The 9,901-nt window shown below is 43.7% G+C and overlaps 1 long non-coding RNA gene across 1 annotated transcript; it reads left to right on the top strand.

The window, feature by feature from the left end:
• The first annotated feature begins 6,614 nt into the window (after positions 1-6,614).
• Positions 6,615-8,002, top strand: LOC311146489. The gene is made up of 2 exons (XR_014614685.1): positions 6,615-7,066; positions 7,428-8,002. It is a non-coding gene; the product is annotated as an uncharacterized lncRNA (long non-coding RNA).
• The last annotated feature ends 1,899 nt before the right edge of the window (positions 8,003-9,901 follow it).

Below are 9,901 nucleotides of genomic sequence, written 5' to 3'. Positions count from 1 at the left end.
TTGTGGACAGGTGTCTTTTATACTGATAACAAGTTCAAACAGGTGCCATTAATACAGGTAAAGAGTGGAGGACAGAGGAGCCTCTTAAAGAAGAAGTTACAGGTCTGTGAGAGCCAGAAATCTTGCTTGTTTGTAGGTGACCAAATACTTATTTTCCACCATAATTTGCAAATAAATTCATTAAAAATCCTACAATGTGATCTTCTGGATTTTTTCCCCTCAGTTTGTCTGTCATAGTTGATATGTACCTATGATGAAAATTACAGGCCTCTCTCATCTGCACAATTGGTGGCTGACTAAATACTTTTTTCCCCCACTGTAATAACACTATTACTCTATTCAAGGGGCAGTAAGCAGTTGCTACAGTATGTCCATTTTTGGACTTAAATTCATGATTTGTACCCATTTGATTCTTGAAGAATATAACTTATAAAACATATGCTTTATGAACTTAGTTCAACTGTCGTATCCCATCAGAACCCAAAATATAAGCTTGTTTTATTCCAACGTTTGTAAACAAAGTAAATGTAAACAAACACTATACAGCCTCAAAACATGGTTAAAACTATAATTTAGATATAATGGATGGTCAGTCCTTGCATCCATTGCTCTTTCTATGAATTTGAGAGAGGTTACATTTTTCAAATTCATAGACAGAACGATGGATGCTAGGACTGAACATCCATGATATAGAAATTATAGTTTTAATCATGTTTTTAGGCTATACAGTGGTTGTTTAAATTTATACGTTGTATTCTTCAAGAATGAATGGGTAGATATCATTAATTTATAAGTCCAAAAATGGATGTTGCAACTAAATATTGCCTCTTTAACCCCCTGTAAGTCTAATATGGTCATACTTCGGATCGTTTAGCAATCAGAATTAAAATTTTAGGACCCCTTTAGGTAACAAAAAATATATAAAACAATTATTTGATAGATATTGAATTTGCCCTTTACTACTACAGTGAGGGAAAAAAGTATTTGATCCCCTACTGATTTTGTACGTTTGCCCACTATAATTTTAATGGTAGGTTTATTTGAACAGTGAGAGACAGAATAACAACAAACAAATCCAGAAAAACGCATGTCAAAAATGTTATAAATTGATTTGCATTTTAATGAGGGAAATAAGTATTTGACCCTTCTGCAAAACATGACTTAGTACTTGGTGGCAAAACCCTTGTTGGCAATCACAGAGGTCAGACGTTTCTTGTAGTTGGCCACCAGGTTTACACACATCTCAGGAGAGATTTTGTCCCACTCCTCTTTGCAGATCTTCTCCAAGTCATTAAGGTTTCGAGGCTGACGTTTGGCAAATCGAACCTTCAGCTCCCTCCACAGATGTTCTATTGGATTAAGGTCTGGAGACTGGCTAGGCCACTCCAGGACCTTAATGTGCTTCTTCTTGAGCCACTCCTTTGTTGCCTTGGCCGTGTGTTTTGGGTCATTGTCATGCTGGAATACCCATCCACGACCCATTTTCAATGCCCTGGCTGAGGGAAGGAGGTTCTCACCCAAGATTTGATGGTAAATGGCCCCATTCATCGTCCCTTTGATGCGGTGAAGTTGTCCTGTCCCCTTAGCAGAAAAACACCCCCAAAGCATAATGTTTCCACCTCCATGTTTGACGGTGTTCTTGGCAGCATTCCTCCTCCTCCAAACACAGCGAGTTGAGTTGATGCCAAAGAGCTCCATTTTGGTCTCATCTGACCACAACACCTTCACCCAGTTCTCCTCTGAATCGTTCAGATGTTCATTGGCAAACTTCAGACGGGCATGTATATGTGCTTTCTTGAGCAGGGGGACCTTGCGGGCGCTGCAGGATTTCAGTCCTTTACGGCGTAGTGTGTTACCAATTGTTTTCTTGGTGACTATGGTCCCAGCTGCCTTGAGATCATTGACAAGATCCTCCCGTGTAGTTCTGGGCTGATTCCTCACCGTTCTCATGATCATTGCAACTCCACAAGGTGAGATCTTGCATGGAGCCCCAGGCCAAGGGAGATTGACAGTTCTTTTGTATTTCTTCCATTTGCGAATAATCGCACAAACTGTTGTCACCTTCTCACCAAGCGGCTTGGCGATGGTCTTGTAGCCCATTCCAGCCTTGTGTAGGTCTACAATCTTGTCCCTGACATCCTTGGAGAGCTCTTTGGTCTTGGCCATGGTGGAGAGTTTGGAATCTGATTGAGTGATTGCTTCTGTGGACAGGTGTCTTTTATACAGGTAACAAACTGAGATTAGGAGCACTCCCTTTCAGAGTGTGCTCCTAATCTCAGCTCGTTACCTGCATAAAAGACACCTGGGAGCCAGAAATCTTTCTGATTGAGAGGGGGTGAAATACTTATTTCCCTCAATACAATGCAAATAAATTTATAACATTTTTGACATGCGTTTTTCTGGATTTGTTTGTTGTTATTCTGTCTCTCACTGTTCAAATAAGCCTACCATTAAAATTATAGACTGATCATTTCTTTGTCAGTGGGCAAACGTACAAAATCAGCAGGGGATCAAATACTTTTTTCCCTCACTGTATAGCCCAGAGAAACGCATTGAATAACACATTCATGGAAAAAAAAGACTGTCAAAAAATTAATCATAACAAACAAGGTTTTGAAGTGTCTGCCCTATAACTAGGAGATATAAGAAAGATCAGGAAATGTTTTACGTTTTTTATTCTTTACACATATTTAACCCCTTAAATATGTGGGATTATTTAAAGGAAAACTCCACCCTAAAACTATCTTTTGGTATTTGTTTCATTAGTCCATTGTTGATATAGTCCCAAAATGTTTGCATGTCAGCAATCAAGTTTTCAAGATATATAACTTTGAAAAACCAGAAACACAGCTGGTATTATGCATTTTGCATCATATGATGCATCATTACCGGCTGTATTTCTGTATTTTGAAAGTGGGTGGAATTTGCCTTTAAGATACTCTTTGAAGAGGTAGGGTTTCAGATGTTTTCGGAAGATGGGCAGGGACTCTGCTGTCCTAGCTTCAGTGGGAAACTGGTTGCACCATTGGGGTGCCAGGACAGAGGAGCTCTGCATGGACTTCGCTTTGTGCACAGGGGCATTGTCATGCTGAAACAGGAATGTCATTGTATGTTATAGCGTTAAGATTTCCCTTCACTGGAACTAAGGGGCCTAGCCCGAACCATTATTCCTCCTCCACCAAACTTTACAGTTGGCGCTATGGATTCGGGCAGGTAGCGTTCTCCTTGCATCCGCCAAACCCAGATGAATCCGTGGGACTGCCAGATGGTGAAGCGTGATTCATCACTCCAGAGAACGAGTTTCCACTGCTCCAGAGTCCAATGGCGGCGAGCTTTACACCACTCCAGCCGACGCTTGGCATTGCGCATATTGATCTTAGGCTTGTGTGCGCTGCTCGGACATTGAAACCCATTTCATGAAGCTCCCGACGAACAGTTCGGTAGTGAGTGTTGCAACCGAGGACAGACAATTTGTATGCGTTTCGCGCTTCAGCACTCGGCAGTCCCATTCTGTGAGCTTGTGTGGCCTACCACTTCGCAGCTAAGCCGTTGTTGCTCCTAGACATTTCCACTTCACAATAACAGCACTTACAGTTGACCGGGGCAGCTCTAGCAGGGCAGAAATTTGATGAACTGGCTTGTTGGAAAGGTGGCTTCCTATGATGGTGCCACGTTGAAGTCACTGAGCTCTTCAGTAAGGCCATTCTAGTGCAAATGTTTGTCTATTGAGGTTACATGGCTGTGTGCTTGATTTTATCCACCTGTCAGCAACGGGTGAGGCAGAAATAGCCAAATCCACTAATTTGAAGGGGTGTCCACGTACTTACCATGTGTACATACCATGTAGTGTACTCTTCAAAGAGGTAGGGGGAAACTTGTTCCACCATTGGGGTGCCAGGACAGAGAAGAGCATTGACTGGGCTGAGCGGGAGCTGCCCTCACACAGGATTTGGAGGGCCAAGAGACCAGAGGTAGTGGAACGGAGTTGGGATGTCTTGAAGCCTGTCTGGTTAGGGTCAAGAAGATCGTTCTGAGCGAGATAACGAGAGAGTTGGACAGAAACAGCACACTCAAGTGTTGTGGTCAACCTAATTCCACCGGTGGAAACATTGCTACTGCAACATGCTCTACAACATTCGGAGAGTACGACCCTGCCTTACACAGGAAGCGGCACAGGTCCTAATCCAGGCACTTGTCATCTCCCGTCTGGATTACTGCAACTCGCTGTTGGCTGGGCTCCCTGCCTGTGCCATTAAACCCCTACAACTCATCCAGAATGCCGCAGCCCGTCTGGTGTTCAACCTTCCCAAGTTCTCTCACGTCACCCCCCTCCTCCGCACACTCCACTGGCTTCCAGTTGAAGCTCGCATCCGTTACAAGACCATGGTGCTTGCCTATGGAGCAGTGAGGGGAACGGCACCTCCGTACCTTCAGGCTCTGATCAGTCCCTACACCCAAACGAGGGCATTGCGTTCATCCACCTCTGGCCTGCTGGCTCCCCTTCCTCTGCGGAAGCATAGTTCCCGCTCAGCCCAGTCAAAACTGTTCGCTGCTCTGGCACCCCAATGGTGGAACAAGCTCCCTCACGACGCCAGGACAGCGGAGTCACTCACCACCTTCCGGAGACATTTGAAACCCCACCTCTTTAAGGAATACCTGGGATAGGATAAAGTAATCCTTCTACCCCCCCCCCTCCCCCCCAAATTTTTTTTTATTGTAAAGTGGTTAACCCACTGGCTATAGGGTGAATGCACCAATTTGTAAGTCGCTCTGGATAAGAGCGTCTGCTAAATGACTTAAATGTTAAATGTTAAATGTTATGTTTACAAGATATTTTCACGTGAGGAAAATGACATTATTTCAACCCCACATGTGAATTTGCAATTTCACATGTTGAGATTCTTACATGGGAAACTGCAAATTAGTTTTTCACATGTGGAATTACAAGTTCACATGTGAAAAACAATCACATGCAAAAACATCTAATTTACAATTTCATATGTGAAAAACTTTCACATGTGGAATTGCATATCCGATTTTCACATGTGAACATTTTTAACATGTGAAAACTCAAATTTTACATGTGAAGCTGCAATTCACATGTGAGATGAAAACATATTATTCTCCTCATGTGAAAAGATGGTGTTAACATGTGAACTCGAAATGTAATACATGTGATGTATTATTTAATGTGTAAAACTTAAGGTCAACATGTGGAAACAGCTATTTTACGTGTATTTTTTTTGTAAAGGATTCCTCAAGAATGTACAAACTTTCCCCTAGATCTGTCAGAATAGTCGGAAGTCCCTCTTCTCCCCTCCTCCATCCCTCCTTCCCCGCTCCCCATCCCTGTAGACCGCTGCCTCTCCGGCCGTAGATGAATTAGAAGTGTGCCAAAATTGAGGGAAACTGCGACCACAAACACCTACCGCTAATTAATAGAATTCAATAGAGTCTGCTCTCATGTTTGTACTTGAAAACAAATAGCAACCAAGTCAAACCAATATCAATCAAACCAAAACCAATATTGATTGATTGATTGGCTCCAATCAATTAAAATATTTAATCATAGTTTAGGCGATTGGTGCAGATGAAGAGCATCATAGCCGATGAACATATGCAGTATCTATCAAGTCGGCATCATATAAACTTGAACCCTTTTCTGGAAAAGATTAAGGGTGTGCACCAACTCATGCCTCACCAGGCACATGACAGCCACTGGGCCTCCCAGACCTTTTGTTGATGCTGCCTGGCTGTCTCTCTCCCATTCTAGTCAGTGATGTAGAAATGCATGGCCACTGCATGCACAGGGAATGCTCAGAGAGTGCTAGGAGCCTGCTGTCCCTATAGCACTCCCTGTGCATGCAGTGGCCATGCATTCCTACGTCACTGACTGGCTGCTGTGCACTTGTGGGAGGTATGTCAAACAGGAGGGGAGGAGGAGGAGAGGGGAACATGAAGGCAGGAGAGGAGGGGGTAGTGGAATGCGAGGAGAGGCACATGTAATCAATAGGCTAGGCAGCTGAGGGGGAAGTCCGCTTGGGAACTGGGAGAAAGGTCATGTTTACTACTAAGCAAGGAGCTCTCTTTTGTTCAGACTAGAGCACAACACATTACTCTTTATCTTTCTTAGGTTTACAACTACTGATAAACCCATTTCACGATAAGGCCCCTTTATTTGCAAACATTCAGCATTCACAGACCTGGAGAGCTACAATGAAGAAGCCAATGATAGGGATCCCAGATAGGGAAACCAGATGTATCCTGATTCCTGAACATCTGACCTAGATATGAAGTGAAAGATAGACATGTTATGCAATAATGTCTCTACAAAATAAAATGTTAAAAACAGGAATATTTGACTACTTCTGCTTGGACCCACCCAACCCCCACTTCCTTACACACAAGTGTGAATTCCCTCAGTAGAAAACAAGTGGAGTTGGTAGAAAGGCAGAGTGGACTTTTGCACCATAGCTCACAAACAAGCTCCATGTTGGCTGCTGGCCTACCGACATAACAGTCTGAAGTTCAAGCCGCAACGAGATAAGAAACTATAGTCATTTATAAATAGGAGTTTTGTGCAAGTGTAGGGGAAAGGCAAAAGCACTGTTAGAACACAGACCTTGATAACGTGTCCTGATACTGACTGTCTGAGGTACAAAGTCTGGACAAAGAGTTTGTGAACCGTGTTGTGTTTTTGTTTTGATCCCTCTCTCTCTCTAGGTGAGTTCCGGCTTGGTCTTGAGAAGATGCACGCTGTGGCCAAAGACGCAGAATACATCCTTAACATCAAGTTCTCCGACTGGAGGGGTGATTCTGAGACCATACAGTACCCCATCTGTCTAGGCGGGGAGGAGAGCCCCTACACCCTCCACATCCAGAAGACCTCCAATGACAACCTGGAGAGCGCCCTGGCCTGCCCTTCTCCATCCGCGACCAAGACAATGACCAGAAGATCTCAGTATATATACACCTGTTCTGAAAGGCCCCAGAGTCTGCAACACCACTAAGCAAGGGGCACCACCAAGCAAGCGGCACCATGAAGACCAAGGAGCTCTCCAAACAGGTCAGGGACAAAGTTGTGGAGAAGTACAGATCAGAGTTGGGTTATAAAAAAATATCAGAAACTTTGAACATCCCTCACTGTTATGCACGCTCAAGTTTTCTATTTTTTTGTCTTATTTCTTGTTTGTTTCACACAAAAAATATGTTGCATCTTCAAAGTGGTATGCATGTTGTGTAAATCAAATGATACAACCCCCAAAAATATCCATTTTAATTCCAGGTTGTAAGACAACAAAATAGGAAAAAGGCCAAGGGGGGTGAATACTTTCGCAAGCATCTGCATAAGATTTATCTCACGATAACTCAAATTCGGAATGTAGCACCAATGCCAATCTAACCAAATGTTTGCTCTCTTTCTCCAGGTGGCTGGTGGTTCAGCAACTGCGGACACTCCAACCTGAACGGCCGCTACTTCATGAGCCCTCCTCCCAAGCAGAGGCATCAGAGGAAGCAGGGGTCTTCTGGAAGACCTGGCATGGACACTACTATCCCCTGAAGACCACCGTCATGATGATCGCCCCCGCCGTGATCGAGAACAAGTCATAGAGGAGAGACGCTCAGCATTCTCCAGACTTTTCTCCTCTTGAACTAAAACACTGTTAGAGGCGGTTGGCCGATGAGTTGGGTAAGCTACCCAGTCAGTCCTGGACTCACCCAGTGAGACTTCCAATAGAGCTAAGGCCATCATAAAAGCCAAAATAACTCATACTTGAATGGGCTCCATGTTTCCAATGCTCTGTTTTTCAAAAGTCTTCAAGTCTCTCAGCTAGAGACAAAATGTATGTTTAAGATGTTAAGAAGTACATGTACAGTCGTGGTCAAATGTTTTGAGAATGACACAAGTATTGGTCTTCACAAAGTTCATTGCTTCAGTGTTATGAGATATTTTTGTCAGATGTTACTATGGTATACTGAAGTATAAAATACCTCTGCAATCCGCCCTGGCATGCTGTCAATTAACTTCTGGGCCACATCCTGACTGATGGCAGCCCATTCTTGCATAATCAATGCTTGGAGTTTGTCAGAATTTGTGGGTTTTTGTTTGTCCACCCGCCTCTTGAGGATCGACCACAAGTTCTCAATGGGATTAAGGTCTGGGGAGTTTCCTGGCCATGGACCCAAAATGTCGATGTTTTGTTCCCCAAGCCACTTAGTCATCCCTTTTGCCTTATGGCAAGGTGCTCCATCATGCTGGAAAAGGCATTGTTCGTCACCAAACTGTTCTTGGATGGTTGGGAGAAGTTGCTCTCGGAGGATGTGTTGGTACCATTCTTTATTCATGGCTGTGTTCTTAGGCAAAGTTGTGAGTGAGTCCACTCCCTTGGCTGAGAAGCAACCCCACACATGAATGGTCTCAGGATGCTTTACTGTTGGCATGACACAGGACTGATGGTAGAGTTCACCTTGTCTTCTCCGGACAAGGTGTTTTCCGGATGCCCCAAACAATCGGAAAGGGGATTCATCAGAGAAAATGACTTTATCCCAGTCCTCAGCAGTCCAATTCCTGTACCTTTTGCAGAATATCAGTCTGTCCCTGATGTTTTTCCTGGAGAGAAGTGGCTTCTTTGCTGCCCTTCTTGACACCAGGCCATCCTCCAAAAGTATTCGCCTCACTGTGCGTGCAGTTGCACTCACACCTGCCTGCTGCCATTCCTGAGCAAGCTCTGCACTGGTGGTGCCCCGATCCCGCAGCTGAATCAACTTTAGGAGACGGTCCTGGCGCTTGCTGGACTTTCTTGGGTGCCCTGACGCCTTCTTCACAACAATTGAACCTCTCTCCTTGAAGTTCTTGATGATCTGATAAATGGTTGATTTAGGTGCAATCTTACTAGCAGCAATATCCTTGCCTGTGAAGGCCTTTTTGTGCAAAGCAATGATGACAGCACGTGTTTCCTTGCAGGTAACCATGGTTAACAGAGGAAGAACAATGATTTCAAGCACCACCCTCCTTTTAAAGCTTCCAGTCTGTTATTCTAACTCAATCAGCATGACAGAGTGATCTCCAGCCTTGTCCTCGTCAACACTCTCACCTGTGTTAACGAGAGAATCACTGACATGATGGCAGCTGGTCCTTTTGTGGCAGGGCTGAAATGCAGTGGAAATGTTTTTTAGGAATTAAATTCATTTTCATGGCAAAGAGGGACTTTGCAATTAATTGCAATTCATTTGATCACTCTTCATGACATTCTGGAGTATATGCAAATTGCCATCATGAAAACTGAGGCAGCAGACTTTGTGAAAATTAGTATTTGTGTCACTCTCAAAACTTTTGACCACGACTGTACATGTGAATCTAGCAGTGGAAAGTTAGCAAGGGTGTTTCACCACAGCTGTGGTATGAGCTCACTCTTAATCACTGTTTAAAAACAATGCTGGGCCTCTCAGACTGTTAGTGCATCAGCCTTGGGACTAATGAATGGAATAGAATGAGGTGAGTTCCAACATGTTTTGTGTTGCATGAAACCAAGCATTTTCCACATGTTAAGACCCATCTGACGGAGGTTTCTGAATGGTTAGAGGTCTCCCAGAGGTTGAACACTGCCCTCTTTGGCTCGAACCAGCCAATAAAATCATTTTGCTGTCTGATCTCTGATTAAACACACTGATGCAGCGGGAGAAACAATTCAGAAGTGAGCCAATAGCCAAAATGGAGTAACATTCAAATGAACATAGTAGCCAACTAAAAAAAACGGTAAAATGAACATAGTAGCCAACTCGAAAACATAACTGGAAAATGAACATATTAGTTCATTAATTCTCAACGTATTGTGACGTGGAATCTATGTGGAAAATACATTGGATTTGAAAAAGTCATCAACTGTTGTTTTGAGGGGGA

The sequence above is a fragment of the Coregonus lavaretus genome, assembly GCF_964263955.1.
Source record: "Coregonus lavaretus genome assembly, chromosome: 19".
Classification (NCBI taxonomy): domain Eukaryota; kingdom Metazoa; phylum Chordata; class Actinopteri; order Salmoniformes; family Salmonidae; genus Coregonus; species Coregonus lavaretus.
Note: the sequence above shows the minus strand (reverse complement) of the source record. Positions and strands in the feature narration are given on the sequence as shown.